The sequence below is a fragment of the Carassius gibelio genome, chromosome A21 (genome assembly GCF_023724105.1).
Source record: "Carassius gibelio isolate Cgi1373 ecotype wild population from Czech Republic chromosome A21, carGib1.2-hapl.c, whole genome shotgun sequence".
Classification (NCBI taxonomy): Eukaryota; Metazoa; Chordata; class Actinopteri; order Cypriniformes; family Cyprinidae; genus Carassius; species Carassius gibelio.
This window is the reverse complement of record NC_068391.1, coordinates 4,094,118-4,105,878: the sequence shown is the minus strand read 5'-3', so window position 1 is coordinate 4,105,878 and position 11,761 is coordinate 4,094,118. Positions and strand designations below refer to the sequence as shown.

The 11,761-nt window shown below is 35.2% G+C and overlaps 2 long non-coding RNA genes across 10 annotated transcripts; one reads left to right on the top strand and one right to left on the bottom strand.

The window, feature by feature from the left end:
* The first annotated feature begins 935 nt into the window (after positions 1-935).
* Positions 936-4,704, top strand: LOC127941482 (uncharacterized). Of its 4 annotated transcripts, none has more exons than XR_008149036.1 (4): positions 936-1,166; positions 3,089-3,185; positions 3,311-3,394; positions 4,042-4,704. It is a non-coding gene; the product is annotated as an uncharacterized LOC127941482 (long non-coding RNA). The 4 variants fall into 4 exon arrangements; XR_008149034.1 differs by having other exon boundaries at positions 2,974-3,185; XR_008149037.1 differs by having other exon boundaries at positions 936-1,176.
* Positions 4,705-6,865: 2,161 nt separating this feature from the next.
* Positions 6,866-11,516, bottom strand: LOC127941359 (uncharacterized). Of its 6 annotated transcripts, none has more exons than XR_008148995.1 (8): positions 11,278-11,516; positions 9,188-9,403; positions 8,979-9,062; positions 8,209-8,313; positions 8,028-8,124; positions 7,830-7,894; positions 7,515-7,727; positions 6,866-7,426 (listed from the first exon to the last, which is right to left on the bottom strand). It is a non-coding gene; the product is annotated as an uncharacterized LOC127941359 (long non-coding RNA). The 6 variants fall into 6 exon arrangements; XR_008148998.1 differs by having other exon boundaries at positions 9,188-9,284; XR_008148994.1 differs by having other exon boundaries at positions 11,288-11,516.
* Between the last annotated feature and the right edge of the window lie 245 nt (positions 11,517-11,761).

The following is an 11,761-nucleotide window of genomic DNA, read 5'->3' as shown; positions in this document are numbered from 1 at the left end:
TAAAAATAAAATAAGTTTATTCATTTTATAAAGCTTTGGTTTTTCATAAAATAAAATATAATAAAAACTCCACTGAGATAATAAAGCACAATAAAATAAAATGAAATAAAAAAAGAATACAATTAAATTAAAAAAAACTTACATAGCTAGGATATATATATATATATATATATATATATATATATATATATATATATACATACACACACATTTCAAATACTGCTTTCGGCATACTTTATGAGATACATTTGGACATAAGACCTTTTAAGGCAAGTCAGTTCCTTTGCAATATATTACAGTATGAGTGTCTCTGTAGTTCATTGTGTGCATGTTGATTTTTCCTAATGAGGTTATATTGAAGCACTAGAGCAACAGTAGATTTTCTACTCAGGTCTGGTTATACTTACTGTATACTGGCGGGAAGTGTGGGTGTCTGAGAACGCTGGTCTGTCTCCACTGGATCTACAGTAATGTTAAAGGGGTAAATATGAGTAATATATGACTTTGTGGGTTGTGTTTGTGAATAATGATTGGAGAACACCACTCAGTTAAGGTGAACCCCATGGAGCAGCTCCACAATGAGCCCAGTGAGGCCAGTTACAGAGCTGCGCGAGGGGGACTACATCTGTAATGCACATGTAATGCACCAGCTGAAAAATCACATCAGCAATTCCTGCTTAGAAAACCCAGGTCATACAAGCTTAGGGTGGTCATGCCAGGTTTTGGAGTCCAGTGGATCAAAGATCTGTGCCAGCTTGGACCAGACAGAAACCAACTCAAACTGGCAGAAACAAGCAATCATTTTGACATACATTCAGTATGAAATGGTTCTGCAGAAATAAACCTACTTGATTCAGTTTGACTGAGTTTGTTTATTTCAGTGAAGTATACTGTGTATTGTCTTTTCCCAAGGAATGATGAGGACAGTCATCTTTTACACCAACCCGTTCTCATCAGTCTGCGTATAAATAACACGACTTTACACTTTCTATTTGCGTGTAATGCATACGCCAAATGCCATTTTTGCGTGCATATGATACGCCAATCCTTCCCATTAATTTCGGTGGAGAGCAGATGCGTCCAAATAACACGCATCATCTTCAGCGGCAGTGACGTCACCAGCGAGGCTCGTTCAGTTCACCTGATGCGCGTACACCTTCAAACAGGTAAGCAAGGGTAAATATATTTTTTTCTTCTTCTTTTTGTAATGATATCACGTGGTTAAGCGTATTGTTTTAATTATTTCAGTATTTCTGCATCACGTTAGACAGGGTCGTGTTTTTAAAGGGCAGTTTATGCTCAAATTATGGGTCAGTGGGCTGCTCAGCTAGCCTACCATTGTCATTAGCCTAAGCTAACCTGTACTGTTTATAGACCTGTTGCAGTTTTACATAAATAATGATGTGACATATGGGTCTTCAGCTTTTAGACATGACTAATACAAGCACAACAAAGCACCCAACCCAATATCGCGTGATAATCGTGATCGTGTAAAAAGTCCACACATTTAGCATATTTTTACAATACTAGCCTAACTTTTGCTTGACCACGTCATGTGTAGCCAATACACACACAGTAACTACAGCATATTTACCATGCTTCTCCTACTGTAACCGTAGTTTTACTCTGGACTTTGTAACGCACATAACCACGACATTTACTATGGGTTTACCATAGTAACCATAGTTTTACTCTGGTATTTGTATTTACTAACAATAACCATGACATTTACTATGGGTTTACCATAGTAACCATAGTTTTACTCTGGTATTTGTATTTACTAACACACAATAACCACGACATTTACTATGGGTTTACCATAGTAACCATAGTTTTACTCTGGTATTTGTATTTACTAACACACATAACCACGACATTTACTATGGGTTTACCATAGTAACCATAGTTTTACTCTGGTATTTGTATTTACTAACACACAATAACCACGACATTTACTATGGGTTTACCATAGTAACCATAGTTTTACTCTGGTATTTGTATTTACTAACACACAATAACCACGACATTTACTATGGGTTTACCATAGTAACCATAGTTTTACTCTGGTATTTGTATTTACTAACACACAATAACCATGACATTTACTATGGGTTTACCATAGTAACCATAGTTTTACTCTGGTATTTGTATTTACTAACACACAATAACCACGACATTTACTATGGGTTTACCATAGTAACCATAGTTTTACTCTGGTATTTGTATTTACTAACAATAACCATGACATTTACTATGGGTTTACCATAGTAACCATAGTTTTACTCTGGTATTTGTATTTACTAACAATAACCATGACATTTACTATGGGTTTACCATAGTAACCATAGTTTTACTCTGGTATTTGTATTTACTAACACACATAACCACGACATTTACTATGGGTTTACCATAGTAACCATAGTTTTACTCTGGTATTTGTATTTACTAACACACAATAACCACGACATTTACTATGGGTTTACCATAGTAACCATAGTTTTACTCTGGTATTTGTATTTACTAACACACAATAACCACGACATTTACTATGGGTTTACCATAGTAACCATAGTTTTACTCTGGTATTTGTATTTACTAACACACAATAACCACGACATTTACTATGGGTTTACCATAGTAACCATAGTTTTACTCTGGTATTTGTATTTACTAACACACATAACCACGACATTTACTATGGGTTTACCATAGTAACCATAGTTTTACTCTGGTATTTGTATTTACTAACACACAATAACCACGACATTTACTATGGGTTTACCATAGTAACCATAGTTTTACTCTGGTATTTGTATTTACTAACACACAATAACCACAACACTTACCAGGATTTTACCACAGTAACTGTTTTTACTCTACACTATTTGTAAAGCACAGTAACCACCAAGTTTGCCATGCCTTTAATATCTTTTTGTGATGTAATTGTAATTCAGTGTTTTTTCTGTCTTGCAGTTACGTCGGATTACATACTCCACAACAACCTGTAATCCAGCAGATCTTTAAAGAAGCCATCTCTTGTAAAATCTCTCTCTCTCTCTCTCTCTCTCTCTCTCTCTCGCTCTGCTAGAATTAACAGGGAACTTCAACTCCACGCTCCCAATGCTGATATTGAAGAAGCTGTCAAGGGGGCTGAACAAGTCCTTCAAAGGATCAACCCTTCACAGGTAATGTTGAAGACTCTTAGTTATAACTGATTTGCTTTAATGAACGCATCCTTATATTATGTGTTAATCAAATATTTTGGTCACAGATCATTTTAACACACTGTCTCAACATGTTTATATTTCAGGAAGGCCTGTCATGAGATTTGAATTTGACCATCTTGTGCATTTATGAAGAAGACCAAAAGCTGCAAAGGCAAACACTTCCAATGGTACGTCAGATACATTTTTCTCAGCATTTGATGTTTCTTAAATTTTGGTTCACTTAGCCCATCAGGAAGAACACTCAACAAAGAGCATGTTGTAGTAGTAATAATTCATCCAATAATCATATTATATTGCACAAGCGTACTTGTACAAAATTCTACAACTTTTACTCCTACTGCTGTTATTGGCCATTACCACAGCTCCCATCAGATTGTGCCCATTGTAAGAGTGTTTATATCATGAAGTTTAAATGAAGTCCATTGTATTCTTTATTAATCTTTACAAATTGGTGCCGCCTCTTCCTGTTTCAACAGTACATGATATCTGTCCACACCTCATAGTCTGCCTTTCTTTCTGTGGTGATGTTACTGAACACATCTGTCTTAGAAGCAAGAGAATGGAAATCCTAGTTTAACTTTTCAAGTGCTACAAATCAGATCTTCAATGAATTTGGGCAATCAGATCACTTAAAGTTGTTCACACAAAGACCAATAACTATAATAACAAGTATTTTAGCATCCACACCAACAGACAATACTGTACAATTACTGCTATGCACACTGCAGTTACAGTATGTTGTATTCTGCCATTTGTTGTTGTCAGGGTTTTTGTTGTTCATAATGTGATAAATTATCTTTGTTTCTTCTTGCAGGATTTCTCACAGATTACTTAATCATTCTTCATCAGCTCTTCACAATATCAGCCCATTCAAAAGCTTCCAGATCTTCCTCTCTTGTGTGACACATCTGCTCTCAGTCCTTTACTGCCAACCTCCAGTCTTAGCATTTCTGCTTGTATTCATTTTTGCTCTACATTCATCACTCCAATCTCTACTATAAGCACTCCTGTATATATATATACACACATAATAATAATAATTATTATTAACCATTTATTTGTTTTGCTTTTATTCACAATAGAAGCAAACAATGATTACAGGATATATGTTTTTAAAGGTGTTAATTGTAAAATATTGGAGCATTGTTCTTAATCATTTTTGCCTATTTGGTTGATAAAGGGAAGAAAACAATATATTTTCAACTGTAGCCTTGATCATTCTTTGGCATCTTTTGTCAGGATTTCTGTAAACAAATTCCCTTTTTATTTTTGAATATTAAACTTATGTTTTTTGAAGGGAGTTTCTGTTGCAATTTTGTTTGTTTGTTTTCACTTAGTTACCTCTATGCATTTTTTTTTATCAACTTTTCTTTTTTTTTCATAGTGGAATAAACTGGAGAGAGACTGTTCTGGGCACTATGTTTATCTGCGAAAAGTTTGACATATCAATAAACACTGTAAAATGACTAGACAATGAGTGATTGATGTCATGATGTTTGTTTGTTTGTTTTCTATTCCTATAGTTCAACTGGTGGATCTAAGAATGGCAAGTTTTTAGGGTCCATTTCCATGAAACGTAGATGTGATAAATTGTTTACTTTTAATACACTATAAATACATTGTAAATATTACAGGAAAATTGAGTAGTAGAAAAATATTGTGTTTAAATAATCTTCAGAGGTGTTTTTTTTAAGCAAATGAAACATTTTGACATTTATTTTTCACACAGTATATGCAAACTTTTGAGTTTAAGTACTGTACACTAATATTAGTGTAAACAATGTAGCCTATTCAATACAATGGGAATCATTATACCTTCGTTAAAACACAAAACAAAAAAACACCTTTAATCAACGTATTTCTTGCTGCATCAGGGTAACTGCAGCTTCTGTCCATTCACTACAGGAACCCGGAAGCTCCCGGCATAAATGACCATATATGTACAAGTTAGTGTGACGCCTCTGCTCAACTGGGTTGCCATTGGCTTTGACGTTCCCTTGGCTCTCGCAGAACTCGCTGTGATTGGACTATCTTTTAACCCAAATTATAAACCGCTTAATGTTGCAAAGTCCGTTTGACTGTAATTATTACGTCAGTAACACCTTCAGTTAACAATGCAGTGTTGCTATGTCGTGAGAAATTACCTCTTTACCGAAATCGTAACCCTAACCCTAAGCACAACTCCAATAAACTCCAAATACCAGCGCTAATATTACTCGCGTTCAAACGATAGAATGGCAGAGGCTTATGGGTAATGTAGTTTAAAATGTTTAATAATTTAAAAAATGGGAAAATGCAATCTTTTTTAACAAAGGTATAATCTAAACATGTTCATTGTGTAAACATTAATGACATATTTAAGAGGCAGGCTGAAATTCGATATTTTACTAAGTGCACTTTTTTAAACACCTTTATACCACCTTTCCATATATGTTTGAAAACTCTGTCCAACATTATTTAATTAGCATAGCATAAGTAGTTGTCCTGCCAATTTTTTCTTTGACACTATAATCAGACTTTGATTTACAGCCATTTGAAATGTACATTTTTTTGCTCTTCTAGGGGACTCTACTGGGCCCTTGAAGATGGAAGGGCAGTAAAACATACACATACCTTTTCTCATCATGGACAACAGACTGTGCTGGGTCATAATTTTTACGTTTTTCTTTTCAACAAATTGCCAATATGTAAGTTGTAAGTCATGTTTATCTTAGAATAAGAATAGAACCATAAAAATATACATCAGTGCCTATTTGGAATAGGCTCCAAATATTGAATTATATCAGGTGCAAGGATACAGTATTGAAAGTAAACAAAGACACCAATTTAAACAACCAATACATACTGTGACACTTCATTGTACTTTCACAGTGTCAATGTGTCATTCAGTAAGACAAGGTACAGAGAGTGTGTAGTTTATAGTGCAAAGCCATACAATTCATGCAATGCAAAGAATCATAATATTAAGAGCTAATTTGTGTCTCTGTGTAAAATACTCCTCATATTTGTCCTCCTCGGGTACTAAACATCAGTAATGTGCATGCTCATCTTGCTTATTATACAGTACTGGATTCATGTTGATCTTTCCCTTGTCCATCACCTTCAGTTGTACATGAAATTCCTGCAGCATTATAGTCCATGCAGTATCTTCTAATGCAGCTTTCAGCCTGCCCTTCATCTAACTGAATGTCATTAACGTAACCAAATGTTCATTTCTTAATCAAAACACATTTATCTATTGTTTACAAAATTAAATGGTGTATTTACCAAACACCATTCTTAATATAGAATATTCACCCTACTTTATTATCCAACACCATGTGCAGTACTTTACTGGAGGATACAACATAAAAACAACTAAAGTAGTGTATTAAGACAAATGATATACAATTTTTAACAATATTAAAAATGTTAAAACCATGTTTTTCTAATCAGATGAAACTATGCAAATGCATGCATGGTGAAATGTCTTGAGCCCCAAAGAATCACATCAAGTTTTTAGAGCTCTCCTGCTTTTCTTCCTCTTCTTGCTTGTCCATGTCCTGGACATATCATAATCTTCCATGTCATACATTTTTTTTTGCAGTTGTTATGCAGCACCCTACAGCACAACTGATGAACAAAAGACATGTAACTAATTTAAATCAAATATCTTTATTGTCACAATACAATGAACACAAGTATACAGGTGATGAAAGTCTTGGGTGCAGACTGCAGCGTGACAGTATGGATGACAAATGAATTAATTCATGAATATATATGAAATACAAATTCTGAATATATATATATATGCAACACACATATATAAGGGACTCAATTCAGGTAGAGAACAATATATGTTAAAAATTATGCTATACAAAGAGCATGAATTGAAAACAATAATAATCACAGTACACATACATCTCTGCAGTAAAGCACGGTATGAATTAGTGCAAACAGAATGTCAGGGTGCATAATAATATTGAGTCCAGTCAGCATAACTGATAAGAGTGCAGGGCATATGAGGTTGGTGGGGTGTGTATGGTTTTACTGGTATGAGTTCAGTTCAGTCTGATTGCCTGTGAAAGGAACTTGTCTCACTGTCTGCTGGTGTAGGTTCTGTGATAACGCATGCCTGATGGTAACAGTGAGAGCAATCCATGGCTCGGCTGGCTGGAGTCTCTGACGGTCCTCCTCACACTCCACCTGGTCTAGATGTCCTGGAGGGCCAAAACATGTATTTAGGTTATGGTAAATCAATAAACAATATATAGTATTTTTATTTATAATTGTTGCACTGGACTTAACATTGATTCTTGTTGGGGATATTGGCCAAAAGAATCCCACCACAACTAGCTCTCGTTGTTTAGCTGTGATGTTTACTTTTACAGGCCGTAACATCTGAGCTGTCGCAGTAGAGCGGTTTGTGAATGCAGTCTTCACAGAAGACAACTGATGGGTTCAGGTAGCAGTGATGCACTCGGTGGCCATTCAATTGATATCTTCATCAACTGGCTTCATCTTAATTCAAACAAACAGACAAAACAATAAGTCAGCAATAACAGCAATAACCATTCTAGAGTAATAGTGTTGGTGAATACAGGTGCAGGTGTCAGTACTCACCATATTCAGTCATTTCCTTCCCAAATCACAGAGATGATGCACAGCTGATTTGCTCATTTTAGGAGCTATAAAAAAGATGTATATGTGAAAAACTATAACTGCGGACTTGAAAAGTCTTTTGAGAGATCAACATCAATGTTGTACCACACATAACTGCATTGAATTCAGACATACAAATTGAAATGTGAAACTTTTCACCTTTCTGTCTTTTCTTTTGGGGCACAAGAAGTCCATGTTCATTCCTCATTTCTTTAGGACTGGTTTGACTGATTTTCTTTGCGTTTCTGGTCTTCAGCTGTAAAACAAGAAAATATTTATTGACCATGTTTAATCATTATTGTTGTTTAAAAATATAAATAAAGCAGGTATAATTATATACTTCAAGCACAAGTTCCTTGGCAACTCTAGTAGGCTCCTGAGTTCATCTGTACACATCAGATTCAGCGTCTGAGAAAATGCCATCATGCAAACTCTCAGTTTCTGCCTTACAACAGAGCATAAAAGAATGTGTGAGTGAGGGAGTACAGCATGAAGATGAAGTGAAAAAGGCAGAGAAAGGCAGAATTTTGTGTATAAATTTAACAGAATGAGGGGAACATTTAAGAGATTTAAGAGAACAGTATTGTCTGTTGGTGTGGATGCTAAAATACTTGTTATTATAGTTATTGGTCTTTGTGTGAACAACTTTAAGTGATCTGATTGCCCAAATTCATTGATCTGATTTGTAGCACTTGAAAAGTTAAACTAGGATTTCCATTCTCTTGCTTCTAAGACAGATGTGTTCAGTAACATCACCACAGAAAGAAAGGCAGACTATGAGGTGTGGACAGATATCATGTACTGTTGAAACAGGAAGAGGCGGCACCAATTTGTAAAGATTAATAAAGAATACAATGGACTTCATTTAAACTTCATGATATAAACACTCTTACAATGGGCACAATCTGATGGGAGCTGTGGTAATGGCCAATAACAGCAGTAGGAGTAAAAGTTGTAGAATTTTGTACAAGTACGCTTGTGCAATATAATATGATTATTGGATGAATTATTACTACTACAACATGCTCTTTGTTGAGTGTTCTTCCTGATGGGCTAAGTGAACCAAAATTTAAGAAACATCAAATGCTGAGAAAAATGTATCTGACGTACCATTGGAAGTGTTTGCCTTTGCAGCTTTTGGTCTTCTTCATAAATGCACAAGATGGTCAAATTCAAATCTCATGACAGGCCTTCCTGAAATATAAACATGTTGAGACAGTGTGTTAAAATGATCTGTGACCAAAATATTTGATTAACACATAATATAAGGATGCGTTCATTAAAGCAAATCAGTTATAACTAAGAGTCTTCAACATTACCTGTGAAGGGTTGATCCTTTGAAGGACTTGTTCAGCCCCCTTGACAGCTTCTTCAATATCAGCATTGGGAGCGTGGAGTTGAAGTTCCCTGTTAATTCTAGCAGAGCGAGAGAGAGAGAGAGAGAGAGAGAGAGAGAGAGAGAGATTTTACAAGAGATGGCTTCTTTAAAGATCTGCTGGATTACAGGTTGTTGTGGAGTATGTAATCCGACGTAACTGCAAGACAGAAAAAACACTGAATTACAATTACATCACAAAAAGATATTAAAGGCATGGAAAACTTGGTGGTTACTGTGCTTTACAAATAGTGTAGAGTAAAAACAGTTACTGTGGTAAAATCCTGGTAAGTGTTGTGGTTATTGTGTGTTAGTAAATACAAATACCAGAGTAAAACTATGGTTACTATGGTAAACCCATAGTAAATGTCGTGGTTATTGTGTGTTAGTAAATACAAATACCAGAGTAAAACTATGGTTACTATGGTAAACCCATAGTAAATGTCGTGGTTATTGTGTGTTAGTAAATACAAATACCAGAGTAAAACTATGGTTACTATGGTAAACCCATAGTAAATGTCGTGGTTATTGTGTGTTAGTAAATACAAATACCAGAGTAAAACTATGGTTACTATGGTAAACCCATAGTAAATGTCGTGGTTATGTGTGTTAGTAAATACAAATACCAGAGTAAAACTATGGTTACTATGGTAAACCCATAGTAAATGTCGTGGTTATTGTGTGTTAGTAAATACAAATACCAGAGTAAAACTATGGTTACTATGGTAAACCCATAGTAAATGTCGTGGTTATTGTGTGTTAGTAAATACAAATACCAGAGTAAAACTATGGTTACTATGGTAAACCCATAGTAAATGTCGTGGTTATGTGTGTTAGTAAATACAAATACCAGAGTAAAACTATGGTTATTATGGTAAACCCATAGTAAATGTCGTGGTTATTGTGTGTTAGTAAATACAAATACCAGAGTAAAACTATGGTTACTATGGTAAACCCATAGTAAATGTCATGGTTATTGTTAGTAAATACAAATACCAGAGTAAAACTATGGTTACTATGGTAAACCCATAGTAAATGTCGTGGTTATGTGTGTTAGTAAATACAAATACCAGAGTAAAACTATGGTTACTATGGTAAACCCATAGTAAATGTCGTGGTTATGTGTGTTAGTAAATACAAATACCAGAGTAAAACTATGGTTACTATGGTAAACCCATAGTAAATGTCGTGGTTATTGTGTGTTAGTAAATACAAATACCAGAGTAAAACTATGGTTACTATGGTAAACCCATAGTAAATGTCGTGGTTATTGTGTGTTAGTAAATACAAATACCAGAGTAAAACTATGGTTACTATGGTAAACCCATAGTAAATGTCGTGGTTATGTGTGTTAGTAAATACAAATACCAGAGTAAAACTATGGTTATTATGGTAAACCCATAGTAAATGTCGTGGTTATTGTGTGTTAGTAAATACAAATACCAGAGTAAAACTATGGTTACTATGGTAAACCCATAGTAAATGTCATGGTTATTGTTAGTAAATACAAATACCAGAGTAAAACTATGGTTACTATGGTAAACCCATAGTAAATGTCGTGGTTATGTGCGTTACAAAGTCCAGAGTAAAACTACGGTTACAGTAGGAGAAGCATGGTAAATATGCTGTAGTTACTGTGTGTGTATTGGCTACACATGACGTGGTCAAGCAAAAGTTAGGCTAGTATTGTAAAAATATGCTAAATGTGTGGACTTTTTACACGATCACGATTATCACGCGATATTGGGTTGGGTGCTTTGTTGTGCTTGTATTAGTCATGTCTAAAAGCTGAAGACCCATATGTCACATCATTATTTATGTAAAACTGCAACAGGTCTATAAACAGTACAGGTTAGCTTAGGCTAATGACAATGGTAGGCTAGCTGAGCAGCCCACTGACCCATAATTTGAGCATAAACTGCCCTTTAAAAACACGACCCTGTCTAACGTGATGCAGAAATACTGAAATAATTAAAACAATACGCTTAACCACGTGATATCATTACAAAAAGAAGAAGAAAAAAATATATTTACCCTTGCTTACCTGTTTGAAGGTGTACGCGCATCAGGTGAACTGAACGAGCCTCGCTGGTGACGTCACTGCCGCTGAAGATGATGCGTGTTATTTGGACGCATCTGCTCTCCACCGAAATTAATGGGAAGGATTGGCGTATCATATGCACGCAAAAATGGCATTTGGCGTATGCATTACACGCAAATAGAAAGTGTAAAGTCGTGTTATTTATACGCAGACTGATGAGAACGGGTTGTTTACACAGATTAGGTTTGTAAACGTGTCATGTCACACGTGTTTGTGAAAATGAATGTTTTTAGCAGTGTTTGGAAAGGTTCATCTTAAATTATTTTCCATCCGGTTGAAGCTCTGTTTCACCTTTCGCTAAAGTCTCTCTCTTTTCTGCCACCGAGGAGAAAGAACTTGACATGTCTGCAATTTAAAGCAAAAAGTTTGAGATTTATACACACACTGCCGTTTCAAAGTTTGGTCAGACAATTTGTT